A 9699-nucleotide genomic window follows, 5' to 3' on the forward strand; every position below is an offset into this window, starting at 1 on the left:
GTGTATTCAATTGAAAATTTCTGAGTCCAAACAAGAGGGGACGAAGGTATAGGTAAATGAGAATCCTATAGACCAAGTCAAGTCAACGTGTATTCAATTGAAAATTTCTAAGTCCAAACAAGAGGGGACGTAGGTATAGGTAAATGAGAATCCTATAGACCAAGTCAAGTCAACGTGTATTCAATTGAAAATTTCTAAGTCCAAACAAGAGGGGACGTAGGTATAGGTAAATGAGAATCCTATAGACCAAGTCAAGTCAACGTGTATTCAATTGAAAATTTCTAAGTCCAAACAAGAGGGGACGTAGGTATAGGTAAATGAGAATCCTATAGACCAAGTCAAGTCAACGTGTATTCAATTGAAAATTTCTAAGTCCAAACAAGAGGGGACGTAGGTATAGGTAAATGAGAATCCTATAGACCAAGTCAAGTCAACGTGTATTCAATTGAAAATTTCTAAGTCCAAACAAGAGGGGACGTAGGTATAGGTAAATGAGAATCCTATAGACCAAGTCAAGTCAACGTGTATTCAATTGAAAATTTCTGAGTCCAAACAAGAGGGGACGAAGGTATAGGTAAATGAGAATCCTATAGACCAAGTCAAGTCAACGTGTATTCAATTGAAAATTTCTAAGTCCAAACAAGAGGGGACGTAGGTATAGGTAAATGAGAATCCTATAGACCAAGTCAAGTCAACGTGTATTCAATTGAAAATTTCTAAGTCCAAACAAGAGGGGACGTAGGTATAGGTAAATGAGAATCCTATAGACCAAGTCAAGTCAACGTGTATTCAATTGAAAATTTCTGAGTCCAAACAAGAGGGGACGAAGGTATAGGTAAATGAGAATCCTATAGACCAAGTCAAGTCAACGTGTATTCAATTGAAAATTTCTAAGTCCAAACAAGAGGGGACGTAGGTATAGGTAAATGAGAATCCTATAGACCAAGTCAAGTCAACGTGTATTCAATTGAAAATTTCTAAGTCCAAACAAGAGGGGACGAAGGTATAGGTAAATGAGAATCCTATAGACCAAGTCAAGTCAACGTGTATTCAATTGAAAATTTCTAAGTCCAAACAAGAGGGGACGAAGGTATAGGTAAATGAGAATCCTATAGACCAAGTCAAGTCAACGTGTATTCAATTGAAAATTTCTAAGTCCAAACAAAAGGGGACGAAGGTATAGGTAAATGAGAATCCTATAGACCAAGTCAAGTCAACGTGTATTCAATTGAAAATTTCTAAGTCCAAACAAGAGGGGACGTAGGTATAGGTAAATGAGAATCCTATAGACCAAGTCAAGTCAACGTGTATTCAATTGAAAATTTCTAAGTCCAAACAAGAGGGGACGTAGGTATAGGTAAATGAGAATCCTATAGACCAAGTCAAGTCAACGTGTATTCAATTGAAAATTTCTAAGTCCAAACAAGAGGGGACGTAGGTATAGGTAAATGAGAATCCTATAGACCAAGTCAAGTCAACGTGTATTCAATTGAAAATTTCTAAGTCCAAACAAGAGGGGACGTAGGTATAGGTAAATGAGAATCCTATAGACCAAGTCAAGTCAACGTGTATTCAATTGAAAATTTCTAAGTCCAAACAAGAGGGGACGAAGGTATAGGTAAATGAGAATCCTATAGACCAAGTCATCTAAACGTGTATTCAATTGAAAATTTCTAAGTCCAAAATAAGAGGGGACGAAGGTATAGGTAAATGAGAATCCTATAGACCAAGTCAAGTCAACGTGTATTCAATTGAAAATTTCTAAGTCCAAACAAGAGGGAACGTAGGTATAGGTAAATGAGAATCCTATAGACCAAGTCATCACAACGTGTATTCAATTGAAAATTTCTAAGTCCAAACAAGAGGTGACGTTGGTATAGGTAAATGAGAATCCTATAGACCAAGTCAAGTCAACGTGTATTCAATTTAAAATTTCTAAGTCCAAACAAGAGGGGACGTTGGTATAGGTAAATGAGAATCCTATAGACCAAGTCAAGTCAACATGTATTCAATTGAAAATTTCTAAGTCCAAACAAGAGGGGACGTAGGTATAGGTAAATGAGAATCCTATAGACCAAGTCAAGTCAACGTGTATTCAATTGAAAATTTCTAAGTCCAAACAAGAGGTGACGTTGGTATAGGTAAATGAGAATCCTATAGACCAAGTCAAGTCAACGTGTATTCAATTGAAAATTTCTAAGTCCAAACAAGAGGGGACGTTGGTATAGGTAAATGAGAATCCTATAGACCAAGTCAAGTCAACGTGTATTCAATTGAAAATTTCTAAGTCCAAACAAGAGGGGACGTTGGTATAGGTAAATGAGAATCCTATAGACCAAGTCAAGTCAACGTGTATTCAATTGAAAATTTCTAAGTCCAAACAAGAGGGGACGTAGGTATAGGTAAATGAGAATCCTATAGACCAAGTCAAGTCAACGTGTATTCAATTGAAAATTTCTAAGTCCAAACAAGAGGGGACGTAGGTATAGGTAAATGAGAATCCTATAGACCAAGTCAAGTCAACGTGTATTCAATTGAAAATTTCTAAGTCCAAACAAGAGGGGACGTAGGTATAGGTAAATGAGAATCCTATAGACCAAGTCATCTCAACGTGTATTCAATTGAAAATTTCTAAGTCCAAACAAGAGGGGACGTTGGTATAGGTAAATGAGAATCCTATAGACCAAGTCATCTCAACGTGTATTCAATTGAAAATTTCTAAGTCCAAACAAGAGGGGACGTAGGTATAGGTAAATGAGAATCCTATAGACCAAGTCAAGTCAACGTGTATTCCATTGAAAATTTCTAAGTCCAAACAAGAGGGGACGTAGGTATAGGTAAATGAGAATCCTATAGACCAAGTCAAGTCAACGTGTATTCAATTGAAAATTTCTAAGTCCAAACAAGAGGGGACGAAGGTATAGGTAAATGAGAATCCTATAGACCAAGTCAAGTCAACGTGTATTCAATTGAAAATTTCTAAGTCCAAACAAGAGGGGGCGAAGGTATAGGTAAATGAGAGTCCTATAGACCAAGTCAAGTCAACGTGTATTCAATTGAAAATTTCTAAGTCCAAACAAGAGGGGACGAAGGTATAGGTAAATGAGAATCCTATAGACCAAGTCAAGTCAACGTGTATTCAATTGAAAATTTCTAAGTCCAAACAAGAGGGGACGTAGGTATAGGTAAATTAGAATCCTATAGACCAAGTCATCTCAACGTGTATTCAATTGAAAATTTCTAAGTCCAAACAAGAGGGGACGTAGGTATAGGTAAATGAGAATCCTATAGACCAAGTCAAGTCAACGTGTATTCAATTGAAAATTTCTAAGTCCAAACAAGAGGGGACGAAGGTATAGGTAAATGAGAATCCTATAGACCAAGTCAAGTCAACGTGTATTCAATTGAAAATTTCTAAGTCCAAACAAGAGGGGACGTAGGTATAGGTAAATGAGAATCCTATAGACCAAGTCAAGTCAACGTGTATTCAATTGAAAATTTCTGAGTCCAAACAAGAGGGGACGTAGGTATAGGTAAATGAGAATCCTATAGACCAAGTCAAGTCAACGTGTATTCAATTGAAAATTTCTAAGTCCAAACAAGAGGGGACGTAGGTATAGGTAAATGAGAATCCTATAGACCAAGTCAAGTCAACGTGTATTCAATTGAAAATTTCTAAGTCCAAACAAGAGGGGACGAAGGTACAGGTAAATGAGAATCCTATAGACCAAGTCATCTCAACGTGTATTCAATTGAAAATTTCTAAGTCCAAACAAGAGGTGACGTTGGTATAGGTAAATGAGAATCCTATAGACCAAGTCAAGTCAACGTGTATTCAATTGAAAATTTCTAAGTCCAAACAAGAGGGGACGTTGGTATAGGTAAATGAGAATCCTATAGACCAAGTCAAGTCAACGTGTATTCAATTGAAAATTTCTAAGTCCAAACAAGAGGGGACGAAGGTATAGGTAAATGAGAATCCTATAGACCAAGTCAAGTCAACGTGTATTCAATTGAAAATTTCTAAGTCCAAACAAGAGGTGACGTTGGTATAGGTAAATGAGAATCCTATAGACCAAGTCAAGTCAACGTGTATTCAATTGAAAATTTCTAAGTCCAAACAAGAGGGGACGTTGGTATAGGTAAATGAGAATCCTATAGACCAAGTCAAGTCAACGTGTATTCAATTGAAAATTTCTAAGTCCAAACAAGAGGGGACGTAGGTATAGGTAAATGAGAATCCTATAGACCAAGTCAAGTCAACGTGTATTCAATTGAAAATTTCTAAGTCCAAACAAGAGGGGACGTAGGTATAGGTAAATGAGAATCCTATAGACCAAGTCAAGTCAACGTGTATTCAATTGAAAATTTCTAAGTCCAAACAAGAGGGGACGTAGGTATAGGTAAATGAGAATCCTATAGACCAAGTCATCTCAACGTGTATTCAATTGAAAATTTCTAAGTCCAAACAAGAGGGGACGTTGGTATAGGTAAATGAGAATCCTATAGACCAAGTCATCTCAACGTGTATTCAATTGAAAATTTCTAAGTCCAAACAAGAGGGGACGTAGGTATAGGTAAATGAGAATCCTATAGACCAAGTCAAGTCAACGTGTATTCAATTGAAAATTTCTAAGTCCAAACAAGAGGGGACGTAGGTATAGGTAAATGAGAATCCTATAGACCAAGTCAAGTCAACGTGTATTCAATTGAAAATTTCTAAGTCCAAACAAGAGGGGACGAAGGTATAGGTAAATGAGAATCCTATAGACCAAGTCAAGTCAACGTGTATTCAATTGAAAATTTCTAAGTCCAAACAAGAGGGGACGAAGGTATAGGTAAATGAGAGTCCTATAGACCAAGTCAAGTCAACGTGTATTCAATTGAAAATTTCTAAGTCCAAACAAGAGGGGACGAAGGTATAGGTAAATGAGAATCCTATAGACCAAGTCAAGTCAACGTGTATTCAATTGAAAATTTCTAAGTCCAAACAAGAGGGGACGTAGGTATAGGTAAATTAGAATCCTATAGACCAAGTCATCTCAACGTGTATTCAATTGAAAATTTCTAAGTCCAAACAAGAGGGGACGTAGGTATAGGTAAATGAGAATCCTATAGACCAAGTCAAGTCAACGTGTATTCAATTGAAAATTTCTAAGTCCAAACAAGAGGGGACGTAGGTATAGGTAAATGAGAATCCTATAGACCAAGTCAAGTCAACGTGTATTCAATTGAAAATTTCTGAGTCCAAACAAGAGGGGACGTAGGTATAGGTAAATGAGAATCCTATAGACCAAGTCAAGTCAACGTGTATTCAATTGAAAATTTCTAAGTCCAAACAAGAGGGGACGTAGGTATAGGTAAATGAGAATCCTATAGACCAAGTCAAGTCAACGTGTATTCAATTGAAAATTTCTAAGTCCAAACAAGAGGGGACGTAGGTATAGGTAAATGAGAATCCTATAGACCAAGTCAAGTCAACGTGTATTCAATTGAAAATTTCTAAGTCCAAACAAGAGGGGACGAAGGTATAGGTAAATGAGAATCCTATAGACCAAGTCATCTAAACGTGTATTCAATTGAAAATTTCTAAGTCCAAAATAAGAGGGGACGAAGGTATAGGTAAATGAGAATCCTATAGACCAAGTCAAGTCAACGTGTATTCAATTGAAAATTTCTAAGTCCAAACAAGAGGGAACGTAGGTATAGGTAAATGAGAATCCTATAGACCAAGTCATCTCAACGTGTATTCAATTGAAAATTTCTAAGTCCAAACAAGAGGTGACGTTGGTATAGGTAAATGAGAATCCTATAGACCAAGTCAAGTCAACGTGTATTCAATTGAAAATTTCTAAGTCCAAACAAGAGGGGATGTGGATATGGGTAGATGAGAATCCTATAGACCAATGCAAGTCAACGTGTATTCAATTCAAAATTTCTAAGTCCAAACAAGAGGGGATGTGGATATAGGTAGATGAGAATCCTATAGACCAATGCAAGTCAACGTGTATTCAATTCAAAATTTCTAAGTCCAAACAAGAGGGGATGTGGATATAGGTAAATGAGAATCCTATAGACCAATGCAAGTCAACGTGTATTCAAATGAAAATTTCTAAGTCCAAACAAGAGGGGATGTGGATATGGGTAGATGAGAATCCTATAGACCAATGCAAGTCAACGTGTATTCAATTCAAAATTTCTAAGTCCAAACAAGAGGGGATGTGGATATAGGTAGATGAGAATCCTATAGACCAATGCAAGTCAACGTGTATTCAATTCAAAATTTCTAAGTCCAAACAAGAGGGGATGTGGATATAGGTAGATGAGAATCCTATAGACCAATGCAAGTCAACGTGTATTCAATTGAAAATTTCTAAGTCCAAACAACAGGGGATGTGGATATAGGTAGATGAGAATCCTATAGACCAATGCAAGTCAACGTGTATTCAATTGAAAATTTCTAAGTCCAAACAACAGGGGATGTGGATATAGGTAGATGAGAATCTTATAGACCAATGCAAGTCAACGTGTATTCAATTTAAAATTTCTAAGTCCAAACAACAGGGGATGTGGATATAGGTAGATGAGAATCCTATAGACCAATCCAAGTCAACGTGTATTCAATTGAAAATTTCTAAGTCCAAACAAGAGGGGATGTGGATATAGGTAGATGAGAATCTTATAGACCAATGCAAGTCAACGTGTATTCAATTCAAAATTTCTAAGTCCAAACAACAGGGGATGTGGATATAGGTAGATGAGAATCTTATAGACCAATGCAAGTCAACGTGTATTCAATTGAAAATTTCTAAGTCCAAACAAGAGGGGATGTGGATATAGGTAAATGAGAATCCTATAGACCAATGCAAAGCAACGTGTATTCAATTGAAAATTTCTAAGTCCAAACAAGAGGGGATGTTGATATAGGTAGATGAGAATCCTATAGACCAATGCAAGTCAACGTGTATTCAATTGAAAATTTCTAAGTCCAAACAACAGGGGATGTGGATATAGGTAGATGAGAATCCTATAGACCAATGCAAGTCAACGTGTATTCAATTGAAAATTTCTAAGTCCAAACAAGAGGGGATGTGGATATGGGTAGATGAGAATCCTATAGACCAATGCAAGTCAACGTGTATTCAATTCAAAATTTCTAAGTCCAAACAAGAGGGGATGTGGATATAGGTAGATGAGAATCCTATAGACCAATGCAAAGCAACGTGTATTCAATTGAAAATTTCTAAGTCCAAACAAGAGGGGATGTGGATATAGGTAGATGAGAATCCTATAGACCAATGCAAAGCAACGTGTATTCAATTGAAAATTTCTAAGTCCAAACAAGAGGGGATGTGGATATAGGTAGATGAGAATCTTATAGACCAATGCAAGTCAACGTGTATTCAATTGAAAATTTCTAAGTCCAAACAAGAGGGGATGTGGATATAGGTAGATGAGAATCTTATAGACCAATGCAAGTCAACGTGTATTCAATTGAAAATTTCTAAGTCCAAACAACAGGGGATGTGGATATAGGTAGATGAGAATCTTATAGACCAATGCAAGTCAACGTGTATTCAATTGAAAATTTCTAAGTCCAAACAAGAGGGGATGTGGATATAGGTAAATGAGAATCCTATAGACCAATGCAAAGCAACGTGTATTCAATTGAAAATTTCTAAGTCCAAACAAGAGGGGATGTGGATATAGGTAGATGAGAATCTTATAGACCAATGCAAGTCAACGTGTATTCAATTGAAAATTTCTAAGTCCAAACAACAGGGGATGTGGATATAGGTAGATGAGAATCTTATAGACCAATGCAAGTCAACGTGTATTCAATTGAAAATTTCTAAGTCCAAACAACAGGGGATGTGGATATAGGTAGATGAGAATCTTATAGACCAATGCAAGTCAACGTGTATTCAATTGAAAATTTCTAAGTCCAAACAAGAGGGGATGTGGATATAGGTAAATGAGAATCCTATAGACCAATGCAAAGCAACGTGTATTCAATTGAAAATTTCTAAGTCCAAACAAGAGGGGATGTGGATATAGGTAGATGAGAATCCTATAGACCAATGCAAGTCAACGTGTATTCAATTGAAAATTTCTAAGTCCAAACAAGAGGGGATGTGGATATAGGTAGATGAGAATCTTATAGACCAATGCAAGTCAACGTGTATTCAATTGAAAATTTCTAAGTCCAAACAAGAGGGGATGTGGATATAGGTAGATGAGAATCCTATAGACCAATGCAAGTCAACGTGTATTCAATTGAAAATTTCTAAGTCCAAACAAGAGGGGATGTGGATATAGGTAGATGAGAATCCTATAGACCAATGCAAAGCAACGTGTATTCAATTGAAAATTTCTAAGTCCAAACAAGAGGGGATGTGGATATAGGTAGATGAGAATCTTATAGACCAATGCAAGTCAACGTGTATTCAATTGAAAATTTCTAAGTCCAAACAAGAGGGGATGTGGATATAGGTAGATGAGAATCTTATAGACCAATGCAAGTCAACGTGTATTCAATTGAAAATTTCTAAGTCCAAACAAGAGGGGATGTGGATATAGGTAGATGAGAATCTTATAGACCAATGCAAGTCAACGTGTATTCAATTGAAAATTTCTAAGTCCAAACAACAGGGGATGTGGATATAGGTAGATGAGAATCTTATAGACCAATGCAAGTCAACGTGTATTCAATTGAAAATTTCTAAGTCCAAACAAGAGGGGATGTGGATATAGGTAGATGAGAATCCTATAGACCAATGCAAAGCAACGTGTATTCAATTGAAAATTTCTAAGTCCAAACAAGAGGGGATGTGGATATAGGTAGATGAGAATCCTATAGACCAATGCAAGTCAACGTGTATTCAATTGAAAATTTCTAAGTCCAAACAAGAGGGGATGTGGATATGGGTAGATGAGAATCCTATAGACCAATGCAAGTCAACGTGTATTCAATTCAAAATTTCTAAGTCCAAACAAGAGGGGATGTGGATATAGGTAGATGAGAATCCTATAGACCAATGCAAGTCAACGTGTATTCAATTGAAAATTTCTAAGTCCAAACAAGAGGGGATGTGGATATAGGTAGATGAGAATCTTATAGACCAATGCAAGTCAACGTGTATTCAATTGAAAATTTCTAAGTCCAAACAACAGGGGATGTGGATATAGGTAGATGAGAATCCTATAGACCAATGCAAGTCAACGTGTATTCAATTGAAAATTTCTAAGTCCAAACAAGAGGGGATGTGGATATAGGTAGATGAGAATCCTATAGACCAATGCAAAGCAACGTGTATTCAATTGAAAATTTCTGAGTCCAAACAAGAGGGGATGTGGATATAGGTAGATGAGAATCCTATAGACCAATGCAAGTCAACGTGTATTACATTGAAAATTTCTAAGTCCAAACAAGAGGGGATGTGGATATAGGTAGATGAGAATCTTATAGACCAATGCAAGTCAACGTGTATTCAATTGAAAATTTCTAAGTCCAAACAAGAGGGGATGTGGATATAGGTAGATGAGAATCTTATAGACCAATGCAAGTCAACGTGTATTCAATTGAAAATTTCTAAGTCCAAACAACAGGGGATGTGGATATAGGTAGATGAGAATCTTATAGACCAATGCAAGTCAACGTGTATTCAATTGAAAATTTCTAAGTCCAAACAACAGGGG

This window comes from Euprymna scolopes, chromosome 46 (assembly GCF_053919585.1).
Source record: "Euprymna scolopes isolate OS-2025 chromosome 46, ASM5391958v1, whole genome shotgun sequence".
In the NCBI taxonomy this organism is placed as follows: domain Eukaryota; kingdom Metazoa; phylum Mollusca; class Cephalopoda; order Sepiida; family Sepiolidae; genus Euprymna; species Euprymna scolopes.